Below are 16,704 nucleotides of genomic sequence, written 5' to 3'. Positions count from 1 at the left end.
GCCTGGCACCTCCTGCACTGCAACCCTCCCCTGGCCAGACAAACCCTGCCTGCTACCCAGAGAGTGCCAGTGCCAATCAATAAAACAAACAATGATACAACAGCAACGAAAAGGTAATAAAATAGTGCTAATAGCCAGGGTAAGCTCCTGACGCAATACAAGGACAAGGACATGTGAATAGACCAGCATAAGAGCCAACAACCATTTAGAAAATATTGCCCAGTTACCAGACGAGATCACTGCAGCCATCTCAAAGGGACAAATGAGTTCCTGCTGAATCTTTCCCCTCAAAAGCGTGAGTAGTTCACTTTATCACGGGGTAGGGCTTGCTGCCCTTTTATTCCAATGCAGAGACTGACATTTAACCTGAAGTGTGGTAGAAATGGTTCTGGCTGTTTACAGATTTGTTCAAAGGCAGCCTTGCCTCTGTCAGCCTCGGCAGTGCTACCTTTGTTTGAGCTGGTTTTAACCTCCATAACAACCACCCCGGTCAACACGACCCTGGAACCAGGAGGGGGGTGTGTGCCCACATGGCTGTGCCAGTGCTTTAGCACATACATAATTCTAACTGCAAAAAGGCAATTTAGTACAAGTAAGGACACACTGGAAGAGACATGACTGCCTGCTGAGCAGGGAATTGAGGTTCCTACACTGCATTTAAAAAGCCAAAATTACTGAAAAATGCAGTACAACAACTTTTCAGGCCATTTACAAAACCTGACTCATACCTTGTCCTGTTTAATAACCACTTGCCTAAGAAGTCCATCACAGAAAGGGATGCAGAACTTTAGAAACAATGGCAGACAAAAGAAACCAGGCCTAGACAACTAGAAAGCTCAGATAAAGTAGTTCTTTCTTGCTTTACATAACTCAAGTTAATCATTGTCCTATTTTGAGGTTTATCCATTTTATTGTCTATCTCTATTTTATCTATCTCATCCAGTTGCTATTATGTAGTAATAAACAATTTTATGTACCAATATACTTAGATCTATTTATAGATACATAGCTATATTAAAAACATGTCACAAACACAAATGTTTGTGAAACAAAAGACTCAATTTGAGTAGAAAACACTGTATTTGCCTGTGCATTAGTGTCTACATACATATCTACCACAGTATTATTACATATCCGTATAATCTGTGTGAGTATATATATACATGCACACTCAGTAGATGTATTTCCATATTCACATATACATAAAACAGTGGATGACACGTCCCCTGATAAAACCTGTTATTTCAACACTTCAAGTGAAAAGTGTTAAAATAAATGGCTCATCACATACAATGTGTTAAAATAAATGTTTATTTCAACACTATGTGTATCATAGCCATTTATTTCAACACTTCCCATTTCTCAAGACTCACACAACCAAGAGTAGGAGAACTGATAGCTATACCTAAGGTAGCTGAAGCACACAGCCCTACTCTGCTTGCCATAGGATGAGTAGGAAGTTACTTGACACTTTTTTTCCTCCCAGCAATAAATGGAAACTACCTACCTTGACTGTTCGTGGGGATCTGCATGTGCCTGTAAGCTGGTGGGCTGTGTCATCATTTGGAAAGAAGTGCCATACCAGAGTCTTCTGAGATATTTGGGAAGCAGGCTACAGCTGCCAGGGTAGGGTTGGGAAAAGAAGCAAAGCATGGGGCCCTTTGAGAATTTCACTTTGCTGTTTCTGACTCTGACACAAAAGCTTCTGGGCAGACAAAGATTTATGTGATCAAGAGCAAAACCTAGAGCTGTTCATCCTGAGGGCTGGATGGGATGTGATTGTTGCAGGACCAGCTATATTCTGGTGATCAAATTATGAGTTAGATATCATCTGGGTTCTCACTTTACCTGCAGAAAACAGTTTATTGGGAGGGCTCTTCAGCTCAAGATCTGCCTTAATTTAAATACAGAACCTGATGGGTCTTTGGAGCAGCAATCTTCCATCTTTAGGTGGTTTCCAAAGCACAAATATAGTCACTGGGGGCTTTGAGCAGTTAGGTTAGTGTCAGCAGCTGAACTTGCTCCTACAAGCTGAGCTCAGACCTTACATTATAGGCCAGTGTTGGCTAGCATCAGTTTCTTTCTCTGCTTTATTTTGGGAGGAAGGCACAAGAAGCTTCCATTTTCTGGAAGCTCCCACTGGAGCCAGAGGGCACTATGCCTTTATAGATCTAAGGGACAGAGGCAGGATAAGAATGAAAAAATTTAAATAATGCACAAAACCTCCACAAACCTTGAGTTCTCTCTGAGCAATATTTACCACTAACTTGCCTGTAGTGTTTTCTTACAGCTTTCCTCCTTTGAAAAACTTTAAAAGCATGATTAAAGATTTTCTAGGCCCTAGCAGGACAGTGTGGTTTTAAGAAGATAAACACTTGGAGAGGCATTCTCTTTTCTTTTTCTTGTACATTTTCTTCTCTGAAATTGGAGATCTGTTGGTCAGAATGGACAGAGCACAGACCCACAAAACAAACTAATGAAAGGCCAGTGAAGACTTTGCAACCAGCATGCCCTATCAGAAGACTGTTCTGCAGCCAGACAATGAAAAACTGAGACCACAGTTTCATCAGCTGACAAATAAATTCACTGCCTTGAGCCAAGCCACTTCACAGTGTTAGTTGCCTATATTCAAACATGTCTCTTCCTGTAAAATTATTTTCCTCCCCATGTCACTTTTGTCAGGTAAAACACTACAACCATTTTGTAGTAGAATAGTCTACAATGCAATTAAAGCTCTCCAGAAAAAACCCACAATGCTTTCAGCATTTCACTTTCTTCAGATGTGATTAGTTCCAGAAAGAGCAGGTATCATCACTCCTTTGTAGGCACTGCAGGTTATAAGATTAGTCCTCAGAGGTTGGCAACACATAATAAAAGTGCTTTATTCATAAACATCAATCAGTTTCAAGAATGGCAGTTGCTCATAGAATGGAAATATTCAGCTAATAACTACTGTAGACATTAAAACACTCTATGACAGATACGTAGTGCTCATTACACCAGAACGCTTTCTTATAATTATGCTTTCATAACCATGTACATAAGTTTCTAAATATTCAGTTCCTTGCACTTTAGTGTTTTTTGGGGTTTTTTTTTTTGGGTTTTTGGTTGTTTTTTTTGTTTTTTTTTGGGGCAGATATTAAAAAAATACTCTTCCCCCCAGAGGGTGGATGGACACTGGAACAGGCTCCCCAGGGCAGTGGTCACAGCACCAGCCTGACAGAGCTCAAGAAGCACTTGAAAAATACCCTTGGGCACATGGTGTGACCCTTGGGGATGGTGCTGTGCAGGGCTGTGAGCTGGACTTGATGATCCTTGAGGGTTCCTTCCAATTCAGCATATTCTGTGATTTTTTTTAATGAAATTTGGAGGACAACACTTAGTTTTCCATGAATGAAAAAGACTTCCCTCCAACAGAGAGGTGATACCTTGGATTTAGTTGAAGCCTTAGATGTGCATGGATGACAATTTAGAATTTTCTTTTCTTCTTCTTTTTTATAACCTTCACAATTATAGGAAATTTCATGCCATTTCTTTAGCTGAGAACGTACTGAAAGCTGAAGAGTCAGTGGCATAATGAAAAGCAAAATAATTGCTTGTCCATGCTGTGTAAACTATTTGTGGAATAAAGGAAGCCCAAACCCTATTTGGAGAGGCCTTTACTAGCTCTGGATATATTACTGAGAGTTGCTAATTAAAACATGGTTATATCAGTCCTGCTTGTGACCAGCCACACAACTCAGTGCTGATTTCAAGAAGAAATTATACACTCATATCATAACTCTGCTTTCTGCATTAATAAAAAATAACAGCATTAATAGGCCTAAATATTCATTTGTTTGATGTATTCAGAGCAACAGAAGGGGGTGCAAGGGAATTTAGTGTATTGCTCTGTCAGATCACTTTAATTATCCAATGAGGGTAGCTCAGAGGGTGAGTAAGGGACTTAATTGATGTACTTACTCATCCCCTCAGCTTCCACTGAAGAAAAATGGTAGCAACACAACTCCTAAACTGCATTTGTTGGTCTTCAGTGATCAAAGTAAAGGCCAATTAACAGAAAGCCAGGGGCCCACAAAGCGTTTGTTGATTTTAAAATACTGATGAGAACACACACTGCTACTGTTAAACACACAGCAGCAGTATCTGGCACTTACACAGTGCCTTCTAGGAGAGGATGTCCAAATGCTATACAAAAGTATAATATTTTTATCTCCAAGAATAAAAAAACTACACAGGCAGGCCTGGAAATGTGTGTAAAGAGAGCAATTCCACCTGAGCAGAAGAGGCAGCAGTCGGTCCTCCTGGTCACAAATCCCTTGTCCCAGAATGTCCTCTTACCCTTTTCTCTAAAACTGTTTGTAATTTAAAGGATAACTTTTTAGAAGTATGCTTTGTGAATCAACTCAAGCAGTCTCCTCTCAGAAGTAAATTACATACTAATGTGCCAAGCACCTTATTCTGTGGGTTTTCATGGATGAGGTGTTATGTCCATTCACACCACTGCCTCAAGCATGGAAATACAGGGGTTCACATAAGCACACAGGACTGTGGTTGACTGTTGCTGTCAAGCATAAAGGAATTATTCTCCATCCTTCCTGTCCTTCTCTAACCGAAAAGAAAACATATGATTCACTTTGGGGCCAGTATCTTTGGGAAAACTGTGTTTATTCTGTGTTTTTCTTGATTATGTACAATTCTTAGAATTCTGAAGGTTATTTTAGGCAATCAATGTACATACCAAAATGAAGATACTTGAGCTATTGCTGACACAATACTGTGTGTGGAAAACTCGAAGAAGAAGACTCACAAAAGCATAAATGCTCCATGTGAAACTCTAACACATCTGTTCAGCACTGGAAAGCCTGCATTTAAGTCCAAAGCACTAGAAAGCTGAGACAAGTGCATTTTTGGAATCAAAACAAATGATGGTAATTTAAGAAAATACTATGAAGCACACAAAGGCTGTACAATGCCATATGTTGCACAATGCATCTGGTAATCAATTTGATGTATATGCCAAGTTTACCAGAAGCCCAAATTGGCTTAAGTTCTTTGCTCACAAATTCAAAAAGTAAACTAAAAGCATTCCAAACATGGTGCTCTTACAATTAGTAAAAAAGTGGATTTTTCTTTTTACCTACAGAACATAAAAAAAAAATTAATCTCTTAAATTACCTCACATAATGAATACACATCCAAACTCCACTTTTGATCAATAGCTTTCATAGACCCACAGTTTTGGGACATGGTTTGTTCTATAGTTTAAAAGATAAATGTGATTTTAAAATTATTTTATGCTCAATGTTTACTTCTGGCTTGTAGGTTTGAAATCATGTAGGTTTTATGCTGTCATTTGTGATTCTATACACAATACACTACTGAAGATGTCATCAAACACAGACGTATAACCAACCTTGCAAGTACTGTGGTCCTAAATCAAATATGAATCCACCGTTACAGTATTAAAAATACAGCAGAAACCCCTAATTCAAGTGGGCAGTATCACCTATAAAGCCAAAATAAATGGTGTAGGATAATAGTTTCCAGACTTGGGTCACAGTGTCAATGCAGAGACTTGAGCTGTGCTAGCTGACCAAGCCTGATCTTGCTTGCTAGAGCATGCTTGTCAATATTTAGCTCCCAGAGAGTATGTCATGAATCTTTACAAAAACTAGCATAAATACAAAATACTATAGCAGCTGCTGTGATCCTTTTCCTAACACTGAGATTAAAATGCTGAAATTTGCTTTCAGCTTTTTAAACCAGAATATGCGTACCACATACCTACTGTAACAAGAAAGCGAGAAAGAGCATTAAGGGATTGCAATGCTGTTATTAGGGCTTTAAAAATACATAAAAACACCAGATGCTTACATTAAGTGATTGGAAGATATTTAATGCCAAGCTTAAAAATATCACTTTCTCCTGTAACATCAGATTAGAAAATGGACTGGGATAAAATAGCATACACCTGCATTTTCAAAAAGAGAAATCTAAGCTGCACCAGTAAACCCCACATCATTTGCTTGGCTAACCACTGGAATTTCACCACAAAATGTAGGTGCACACTGCCTTAGGCATTTGACAGCAGTACATATACTAATATGTAAGGAATACACTAACCTCAAATTTCTGATGCATCAATGGAGCGAGAAAGGAAGCCACCTCTGAGAATCCTTACAGGGATGAGGGGGAAGCCTGGGAGTCTCCTAGTGAAGTGCCTGATGCTTAGGGGATAACCCTCAGCACCTCTGCTTCCATCTTCTGTGCTCTCTGAGCTTGGCCATTCTGGGACAGCCCCAGAAGACTCAGGGACACAGACACACGTGGCAGTGGCACAGCTCAGGAGGGCAATGCAGGAAGCACAGGCAGAAGAGAGCACCACTGCTGCCTGCCTTCTGTGCTAGCCTCATTGGTGAGAAACAGAAAGAAACAGCAAAGGACAGAGGACACAGCCCTGGAAAAGCCCAAGTTTGCAAAAGAGACTAAGAGTGACATTTTTTTTAAGACCTTTTCACACTATCTGACTCTAACATTAAGCTGGGGATGTCTTCAGAGCGGCAAAATATTAAGCCTGAAAGAAAAGAAAAATAAACATACCGGAAAGAAATCTTTGTGCCAGCCCCACTCGGAAGGGAACTCCGCACTAAAACTCCCCACAACAAGATGGAGCAAGACTTTCCTAGGTCTGGCAGGGTTTACCTCCTTTCTGGATACCTGCCAAGAATTAATAATCTAAAATGTTTTTATAAACAAAGATGCAAACAACCTCTCTGTTATACCAATAAATCAGAATGTACCACATAGTAGATTTTTCTAATATTTCTTGACAAAGTAAGGTGCCAGGAGATCTTCCTTGGAAGTCTGAATTCTTCAGATCCACCTTGAGTTAAGTTCTGAAGAAATTTCTCCTCTTATACATAAAAAAAGGAACAGATTCTTATGAGAATTGTTTGACAGTACCTTCTCTGCAAGCACACAAAATTTATCAGTGCCTAGAATGAGAAGATTTCTCTGAGTACTCACTATTGAAAGCTAAGCAGCTCTTGAGCGGGCATGTATCCAAAAATTGGTGAAAACACTGCCATTTCTGGGGTACTCAAATAGGTGAGCAACTGACATGGCCTTAACAGCATAAGTAGAGCAATAGCTGACAGGAGTAAGATAAGCTGGGCCCAGCCAAAATCTGGACTGTAGTAACCACACATTCTTTTGGAATCCAATGGGTCTCAATAGGGTCATGAAACATTTGTGAATGCACAGACACTGCTGTAACACAGCTAGCTATGTCTTCACTGACATGCCTGCTTGCAAAAACCACACAGCTTTCTCCTCATTTTGAGCTGCCTGTAACAAGGTTCTTCACAGCATCAGCCTTACCTTGGTGCTGAGTCAGGTGTGGTACCACACATTCTAGGGACAGACCACATGCCATTAAAAACACCCTCTCTTTGTATCTGCAATGGATTTCTCATTCTGGAACAGTGGGACACTCTCCTCAACAGTTCTCCCTCAGCTCTCACTTAACCCAAACAACAGGGGCTCAATCCCTGACTATGAGTGTCTTCCGGGATTTAAATGGAATTTAGGGAAGATGGTTACATGGTGCATGTTAATAGGAAAGACAATTTCAATTATCCAGCAATGCAGAAACTGCAAATTGATCATAAAATAGAAAACTGAATTCCAACAGCAGGTTCCCTAAAAGATTTTGTAGGATATGTTTGTATATCCTGTATGTGAGCAGGACATTTATACAGCTCATTGTATACAATGAGGTGCTTGCATGAAAAGGCACATTAAAATGCAGATTCCCTCGCTGACTACTGTATATTAGATGCATTCTTTTGAAAGGTTAAAAAAAAATGTTCTGATGGTTGTGAAATACATTTATAAATGCTTCTGGTAATCATTTGCTAGGAATGAAGTGATACCCAGTGAAATACAAATCCAGAATCTACCCAGTAAAACAAATTGCTCTATTTTGTCTTCTGTATTTTACGTGTGAAGTTGGCATTAGGATTTATTCCTTATTCAAGCAGGATATTAGAAAATGCAGAATGTTAGCAGGATTTAGGTGAATAAAGATGTATTCCCTGGTGAGTTTATAATAAATCATAGCTAACCAGTGGTAGAACTTTTCAAAGCTACATAGAAGCAGGACATGAGCACTAATGAGGTAAGTATATCCTTCTAAAGCTGATTGGTGTAAACAAATGCCTTGCATTTAAACTTGTTCCAAGAATAATTTCTTCATTTTTTTTCTAAACCCCTGTATCTGATTGTCAAAATCTCCCGAAACAGGATTACTCCCAGCAAGCACACCTTCATGTAACTGTGAAACTTTCTCTTCAAGACACTGTGACCCATTTCTAAAGCACATCAATCAAGTTCTTTTTAAGTGGTAGGAATGGGGAGAGCCTCAAAATCCTCAAAGAGATGCACAAGCTGTTGAGGCAGCTGATCCAGAGGGAGGAGCTCACACACAATAGAGAGGTTGGGGTGCTTTGGCAGCAGTGGTAGGATCCCCACAGTGATGGGAGAAGACAGTAGTCAGTCAGCCTATTCTGCAAGCATAGCTGTCCCACAGAGAGAAGGGAGAACAGGAAGAAGCTCCAGGCTAGTAAATGTTAAATAAGAAGTCATTTTTCTAATTATTTTTTAGCTCCTATTTTGATTTTGATCTGTAAATGTGATGCTGTTTATTTTTTCATAAATGCAAAAATGCGTTTATTCTCCACATGAGAATATGCCCTCCACAGAATAAAGATGGGCTCTACAGACAATATATACCACTTAGTGACTAGAGCAAATCAATATGCAAAGTAATACTGAAAAAAATCAACGTGCTTGAGACACACCTGGTCAAACTCGGGGGTTTTAACCTCTGCTGATACAATTGTTACTCAGAATTGTTTACAAATTCTACCAGATTCTTGATTTGGTTTTGGGGTTATTTTTGAGGGGGGGAGATTATAATTAGAGCTTCTGCTCTGACTGACAGGTACAGTTTATAATTTCCACAGAAGGCACTTGTCTCATTGATCACTCTTAAGCACCACCTGTACCACAAGCCCTGCTGTTGATTCAGATATGGAACAACAAGTCAGCAGGAAAGATGATTATGGGCCCTGCACCGTCAGCAACACAGAGCTTGGAACATCGACATGAAATCACATGAACTGGATCCCTATTTACTTTGTCAGGTCTTTCCTCTGCCTCCTACACTGAAGCTCCTTAAACTCTCATAACAAGTATGCAGGTTTTAACCCACCATATACATACACTGCAACAAAGCTTCGTAGACCTACAAACCTGCTTGAACTCTGCCACTTGGAGCCATCTTTGTGCTCCAGTCCACGACCACATGCCTGTCACTTCTTCTGGAATGACAGAATGTACATGTGCATCACCTGCACACTGAGAGAGGAAAGCTTGGCCCAACCCTAATTTAGTGATCCCCAGAGAAAGGTCAGCAGCCAGAGCGACCCTGCCAGCCAGTCACTGGGACAGCACAGGGCACACAGTTCTCCCAGTTTAGACACACTTTTGTAGTCAGCAGTAGCCTTTCAGTTGTAGGAAAGGCTGGAGAGTTATACTGCATGCCATCACAGTCTCTAGACCACATTCAAGAATCATTTTGAAGTCAAAATAAATTTTGACTTCATTGTGACTGTCCATGGAGAGAGGTGAGCAAGACTGAGACCTGCTGAGACTTAATGGCAAACAAACCTAGCAGTAGACTTCACCACACTTTTCTTGATTTTTATTATTTTAATTAATGTCCATTTGAAAATTTTGATAGTATTTTCATTCCTGTGTTAGAATAAACTAAAAAGTACTTAAATGCCGAGTACTTTTCAAATAAATAATTCATAAGATACTGAAAGTAGATAAATGACCTCTGAAATTAATTATAGCAATCTTTTTACAACAGAAAAATTTCAGTTTTAAACACAGTAATCGTCAAAAGACATGACACAAAAGAGATTTTTTTGGGGGTGTGTCTTTGCTTAAAATTAGAAGAGGTGATCATAAGACACCTTTTCCCAGATCTGACAGACATGGAAAGAATCAACTCGTGCTGACAAAGTCACCACCACTGGGTTTGATCTTGCTGATATGACCAGAAGGAAAGATTTTCTGCTCCTGACTGACTTACACCTCCTTATCAGGTCATAGTTTACTTGTGGTACTTTCATCTATACCCATTACTGTAAATACAAGCTCCTGCTCCACCAACCTGCTTTGAAACACTTTTGAAACCTGCTCTGAAACATTTCTTTTACTTTCTCTATTCATTTCCATTCTTTGTTAATCAGACTGTGTCTTCAAAAGGCTAACTATGAGAACACTCAGTACTTAATCATGCTAATCTATAACACTATATGAACAGATTTCCCATTTTATCTTCCTGCACCCAGAATAAACCTTCATGCTCTTTTCCCCATGTTCTTTTTCTGCAATCTATACTATAGTGATTTTCTCTTATTTTTCTCATATTACGTCTGTGAAGAATTTATGATTTTATATGAATTGTTTTCTGACACATGCCTTTGGTTGCCATGAGTTAGACTCCATAGCTTAACACTTACCTGTTTATAAAAAACCCCAATCAACTGTGAAATGAATTATTTCAACTGTACATATTCCATATGAGCTCTGATATAAACAGTAAATCCAGAGTGTTCAACAGCAGCAGTTTAGAGATTAACCTAATTACAGGCTATTAAACCAGGATAATGTAGCCAATTGCATTTCTAGCAGCCTGCACAGAACAGCAACAGTTAATGATGATTTGATGGTTTTCTAGGACTTTGGAACAAATACTTGGCTTTTAGTCTGAGAGCAATGCTGGACATTCCTGTCTGATGCTTGGGGGATTCAGCCAACTAACAGATACATTTGGTGAAGAATCTCATTCTAGTCATGCCCTCCCTTCCTAATTTCCCTTTTCACTGTTTTGTCGTCTTTGCCTGTTCCTCAGGGAACCGAGTGATTGATAGCCTAATCCAATGACTGTATTACAGCTGCCTCAACTTGGACTCTTTTCCTTATCATTAGCAGTTAGCCTATGGTTAAATTCACAGCTCACTGCTTGGTACAGCCCCTGAGATTTAAGGGTCTGGCCTTTAGAAAATATTTAACATAAAATTGAAATCTTGACATACTGAGAATTCAGTTCTCTGCAAGGCTTCTTTAATTAATCCAGTGTACTGTACCATTGTTCTATATGAGGCTCTGACATGGTGAACTGTTACTGAAGCTCACAGAGATGTGTAATTCTAAATTAAACACTCACTTACATGTACCTACACTGCATTTGTTTCCCAAGTACATGTGCATGAATGTGAAAATTTAAATCCAATCTCTAACAATAATAAACCACAAACCAATTACACTCAAGGAGTAAAGACTCCTCATTCATTTCAAGCTTAGAATGAGCTTTTTTTCAAAGTAAGAGGAGGAGAAAACACAGCTTTGTTCAAATGTTCTGTGTAAAGACTCCTCCTTCATTCTTTCTCCAGGACTCATTTCATCTTTTGGTGAATGAAATCAATTATGATCATTTTTAATCAATGTGCTAAAAGTGCAAAGTGTTTTCTTTGTGGGAATGAAATTGGCTAGAAAATATTAAAAACTGAAAAAATATGCTTAGTTCTCTAACCTTATTTAGAGAATAATACTTATTTTAAAATAGCTATAGGAAGGATGTAGACCTTGATCTATGCTGTAAACCTTTGCCCTACTTCCAGTCAGTCGATGAGCTGCAAGCCTCTATGAAAATGGCAGCTGAGTCCCAGATGAAAAATTATGCATCTCATAAACTGCTATTCTGCTGAAATGTCAAGCTATGGCAGGGCTGTACCTCAAATTCAGCACTTGGCATTTTCCTTCTGTCTGCTTTGTTGCCATGAAGCAAACATGAACAGTGAGGATTTGTGTAGGGCAGGTAGCAGGCGAGCTCCCTGTCAAAAATCTATTATTAGGGCTCTGATCTCTCCTGCACAGACCAGTGATGGCAGTACACTAAGAGAAATCAGACTGCTGCAAGGACACGACAGAAAACAGAGGACTCTTTGTGAATCCTGACATAATATATGCAAATAAGGGCTTTTAATGGCTGGGCTACATTGAACAGGAATAATAAAACAAAATTAAAATTGTACTATGGCATATATTTGTTTTTCACCCCTTTCCACACTGTTTTATAAATATATGTTAATGTAAATAGTCTTTAACTCTTGGTAAATATTTATACTAAACTGGAGTGCCTAAGCATACATACATTTTGTTTTGTTTCCAGTGACGGGCAGCTTTTCATTCATTTCTATTGACCAAAAGCCACACTGCACTGTCACTGACAGAAATGTGATGAGTAAAGTGAATGCTCTTAGTTGGTTTTTTCACTTTTCTTTTAATCATGTGTCATTGAATTAAAATTAAAAGGCAGCCTTTATTATTGTAACTTCAACTTTTTCTCTTTCAATATAATTCATACATTTCAGATTAGAATATATGTCTCTATTAATAAAGTCAATATACATTTTAATTTAATAACTCCTGAAAAGCATTCCCTTAAATGCCACAATTGCTCTTAGACAGTGTTTTTCTGAAAAAACAGACAGCTCCACTAACTTCAGGTAGTAACTAAAATTAACTGTCTCTGCTGTTTTCCAATAATTTCCAATTATTCCTATGTTTAATGACTGAATCCACCACCTAGATATCCTCCTTCTGATATCCCTTGTGGGCAGCTATGAAGTTATAACACACAGCTTCCTGAATCTCTTTTTCTGGAAAACAAGCACATGTACTCGCACATGCTGTACAATAAATTTGTGCAAATAATGCCAAAGTACTACAGCATATAATAAATGGACAAAACAATAACAGCACACAGACATGAGGTATTTGAACTGCTACTGTAAAATACTGCAATATTTCTGAAACAAAGCATTAAAAGAATACATAGTGAGTGCACCGTAGAGAGATTTGCTTTTAACCTAAGTTTTTCCTAAGTCCAGTGTATGGTTTTATAAATTTATCCCCTAAGGATTTGGCTTCCAGACAAAAACAAAGAAACAAACAGATGACAAAGAACAAAAAACCATGGAAATTTAAACAGAAGCTCTGCTCTATTTTGCCTGCAATAGATATCCCATTGTGCTGCAATGTGATGTGTTTTATAAAACACATCTGGAATATGGAAGCACAGTATGAAAGCTCATGGAAAAAACCTTTTAAAAAAATTAAAATACATTTCAAAGAAAGAAATCTTAGGGAAGTGTGCAGCTGCTGACAGTATATTAACATTTCTCAGAAACCTGGCAACTTTTTCTGGTATCTATAAAATACCAGAACAAGCATTTTCAAAATAATTTACACATACACAAACTAAAACATGTCTTTCAGAGCTAGAGGTCATAATTCTTTGTGAGGATAAAACCCTCACCATTTGCCTCTTTTTAATAGACAAATACCTTGCAAATACTCTTCCAATGTATAGGAAGAACTCATGACCAAATCTCACATATTCTACATTCTCAAACCTGAAATACTGCTAGATCCATTTTAAAAGGTTCTTAATGGAAATCCAACTGTCTCTAATGCTGCAAACATATATGACAGTTACACTGCTTGAAAAACTGTATCTTAATTTTAATATTTTTTCTTTCATCATAAGGGCTTATTTCCTTAATCGTATTTTGTATGGACTTCATTAGGATAACTACACTTTTTGAGTAATGGGCAGTTCCTCTAAATTTATTTTTAAAAGATTATTTAAAAAAATGGTTGAAGACTGGGGAATCCTCTAAACACAATGTCCTCTCAGATAACAGGGCCACAAAAATCTGCAGGGCTACAACAGCATTTAGACTGCACTGATGCTCCACAGTGCAGATTGGAAATTAATTTTCTTTAGAAAACAAAAATATATAAAAATTAAAGTGAAATTTTTCCTGAAAAAAAAATAAATATATCCTTTGTCAGAAGGAAAGAGGTAAAAGTAGAAGAAAAACCTAAGAGATTTTATAAAGCTCAATATTTGTAGGGTAAACTTGGAATCCAGGAGGGCCCAACTATGACCTGGGCTCACACCTGGGATTCAAATCTGTCTCTCCTCATGTTCAGGTCAGCAGGCTGTGCTAGTTGAGTGTGTGTGCTGTGAGAGCTGTTTCACTTTGTATTAATAATTCAGTATTTGCAGGGAAGTGGAGAAGAGAGAGACTAGTCCGACAGTCTGGTCGCCAAACCTGGGATACCGGGATCCTTCCCTGTCAAAACCAGCCAAGAAACAGGAGGGTAGAAAGGAGGAAACAGGGATGCCTCTTGCAGCTTAGCAATTTTCAGCTGATCAAATTAGATCAAAACAGGAAGGTCACTGCCCAAGCACTGGCTGGCAAGAAAACACTGACTGTGACAACTCAAAACTAAATGGGGCAAACTTTTCTTCTTATTATTTTTCTTTATGTTAGATGAACCATAGGAAACTACGTGTGATTTTGTAATTTAAGAGGAATAACAAAAAAAAATATTCCTGCTTCAAAAATGAAGAAATGAACTTCCTGCATACAGCTGCTTCTGCATGAGGCAGACAAGAAGAGAAGGGATGAAGAGGCCAAGGGGAGATTTTATATGGAAAACATTTTTTCAGTACATGGCCACGTAGGAGGACATTTTTGATAACTGGAGGACAGGGACGTCTGTCAGTCAAAATGTTGGGCAGCTGCTGGGGCAGAGCACTAACCCATCTTTGTTATTTGCTCTTTGTTGGAAACTTTCATCAAACTCAGAGGAGGGAGTCTGCACTCACCTGGAGAAGGCAACCTGCACTTCTCTAACACAGTGAATTTATAAATCTCTTGACAACACTGGTCCTTTAAGAGACCAACTTCTTGTCCTGTGACCTGGTCACTGCCAGGGTCAGCAGAGACACAGGGGCTGGGTAATGCTGAGGGGCACCACTGTTGATCCAAGGTGCATTTCAGACCTCACCAGGACACCTCAGGGGACCCTGTGCTGAGACCTCCACAGGGCTGGGGCCAGGTCCCACCTCACCCACGGTCACACAGCACCATGAGTGTGGCACCCTGAGGGACAGAACTCCTGCCTCCCTCACTGTACCTCTGGGCCATGGGAGCATCACCGCCAGTCCATAATCTATGAGCATGGAAAAATCCAGAAAGCCTGATCCAGCTTGGCTGCGTGCTGTATCTGCCCAAGGTTTGTGCACGACAGAACAACAATGAACCAGCTGTGCTTTGGGAAAACACGCTGAAAATGAACCAGACTTATTGCTTCTATAATAGTGCTGCCTTTCACTTCAAAAATTAATTCTCTCCTGAGAGGAATTATTTGGAAAAAACAACAAAACCTTACTGACTCTATCAAATAATAAAATAAAACAAATGTATGCACATCAAAATAGAAACCCAATATGTTACGCTGTGAAGCGACTTTGATGCCAAGACCACAGAGCACTTCCCACCAAGCCTGTAGGCATGTAAGTGGTGTTCCTGCCATTCCACAGACAGGGGAAACAGAGCACGGAAAGGTCAAGTGTCTGGCTGCAGGCCACGTGTCTCCGCCGTGGCACAGCTGGAACAGGAGTACGGCCACCCTGCCCCTTGCTCTGACAAGATGACACGCTCTCCCACTTTTTGTCTGCTTGTAAGCGTGCTAGCTCTCCTGATTTAAAATTGCTTCCCTGCTTTTGGAAATTTGTATACTGCTACACCTGACTGCTGAGCAGGAAGTATTGCAACATGCTGCCGAGCGATTGACTTAATGGACTCTGTGGCTTTCTTTTGTGCAACGAGTTGTGGCATTGGGACCCAGTGATGACTCTTTCAAAACACAATAAATTGACAACACTTTCAGCATTTTAAATATTTTTTAAATAAGCAGATTTGCATCATAGGTAATGGTGCATCCTAAAATGTAATTTTCTCTCTCTGATACACAAAAAATTTCAGGAAAAAAATTATACTTACACACATACACACACACATATATATATAAATAAAATAAAGAAGTAACTTTTCTTTGGGTCCATTTAGTATTGTAAACCACAGAAATGCTCGACCATCCTCACAGCTGGACATGAAGGTGCCACTGTAATTTACATTGCATACATGTTTCAAATTTGTGACATAGACACACTTCTCTAAAATGCAGCCATTTTATAGATTTTATTAGGCAGAATTACGGTAGGAAGGAATATTCACAAATTGCAACTTAAATGAGAAAATGTGAATGGTGTTACTTATATAAAATACTACTGCAATAGTTCTTTTATTAATTTTTAATGCACAGCACCCACTGTGACCTCCTTTATTCTTTTCCTGTCAACATGGCAGGCTAGAGAAATTGAAATGGGCTTTAGCTGTTCTCTTCTTGTTCCCCTCTTCCTCCCATTTTGCATAATATTAAAATATAACATCTTATTGGACTGTCACTGTGAAACTATTATGCGATAGGCATAATGATTTTTTCTGATTGTTATCACTTTCTTACTTTTCAGCTTTCTCTAAAGATTCCAAATTCTATGTAGTTATCTAAGGCAATAACGCAATTTGCCACTGAATACACTCATCTGAATTAAAGTTTGTTTAAAAGTCATCTTTTGCTACATTTCCTATGGTTCTCTAAGGATAACACCAGTCACATAAAAGAAAGGATATTTTTGCCTCTCTG

General features: G+C 38.9%; 1 protein-coding gene across 2 annotated transcripts in view; it reads right to left on the bottom strand.

Annotated features, from left to right (window-relative positions):
• DPYD (dihydropyrimidine dehydrogenase) overlaps positions 1-16,704 on the bottom strand; it is a 332,287-nt gene that overhangs the window by 68,978 nt on the left and 246,605 nt on the right. The window lies entirely within an intron of this gene.

Source organism: Molothrus ater, chromosome 9, assembly GCF_012460135.2.
Source record: "Molothrus ater isolate BHLD 08-10-18 breed brown headed cowbird chromosome 9, BPBGC_Mater_1.1, whole genome shotgun sequence".
In the NCBI taxonomy this organism is placed as follows: Eukaryota; Metazoa; Chordata; class Aves; order Passeriformes; family Icteridae; genus Molothrus; species Molothrus ater.
This window is presented reverse-complemented; position numbering and strand designations above follow the sequence as displayed.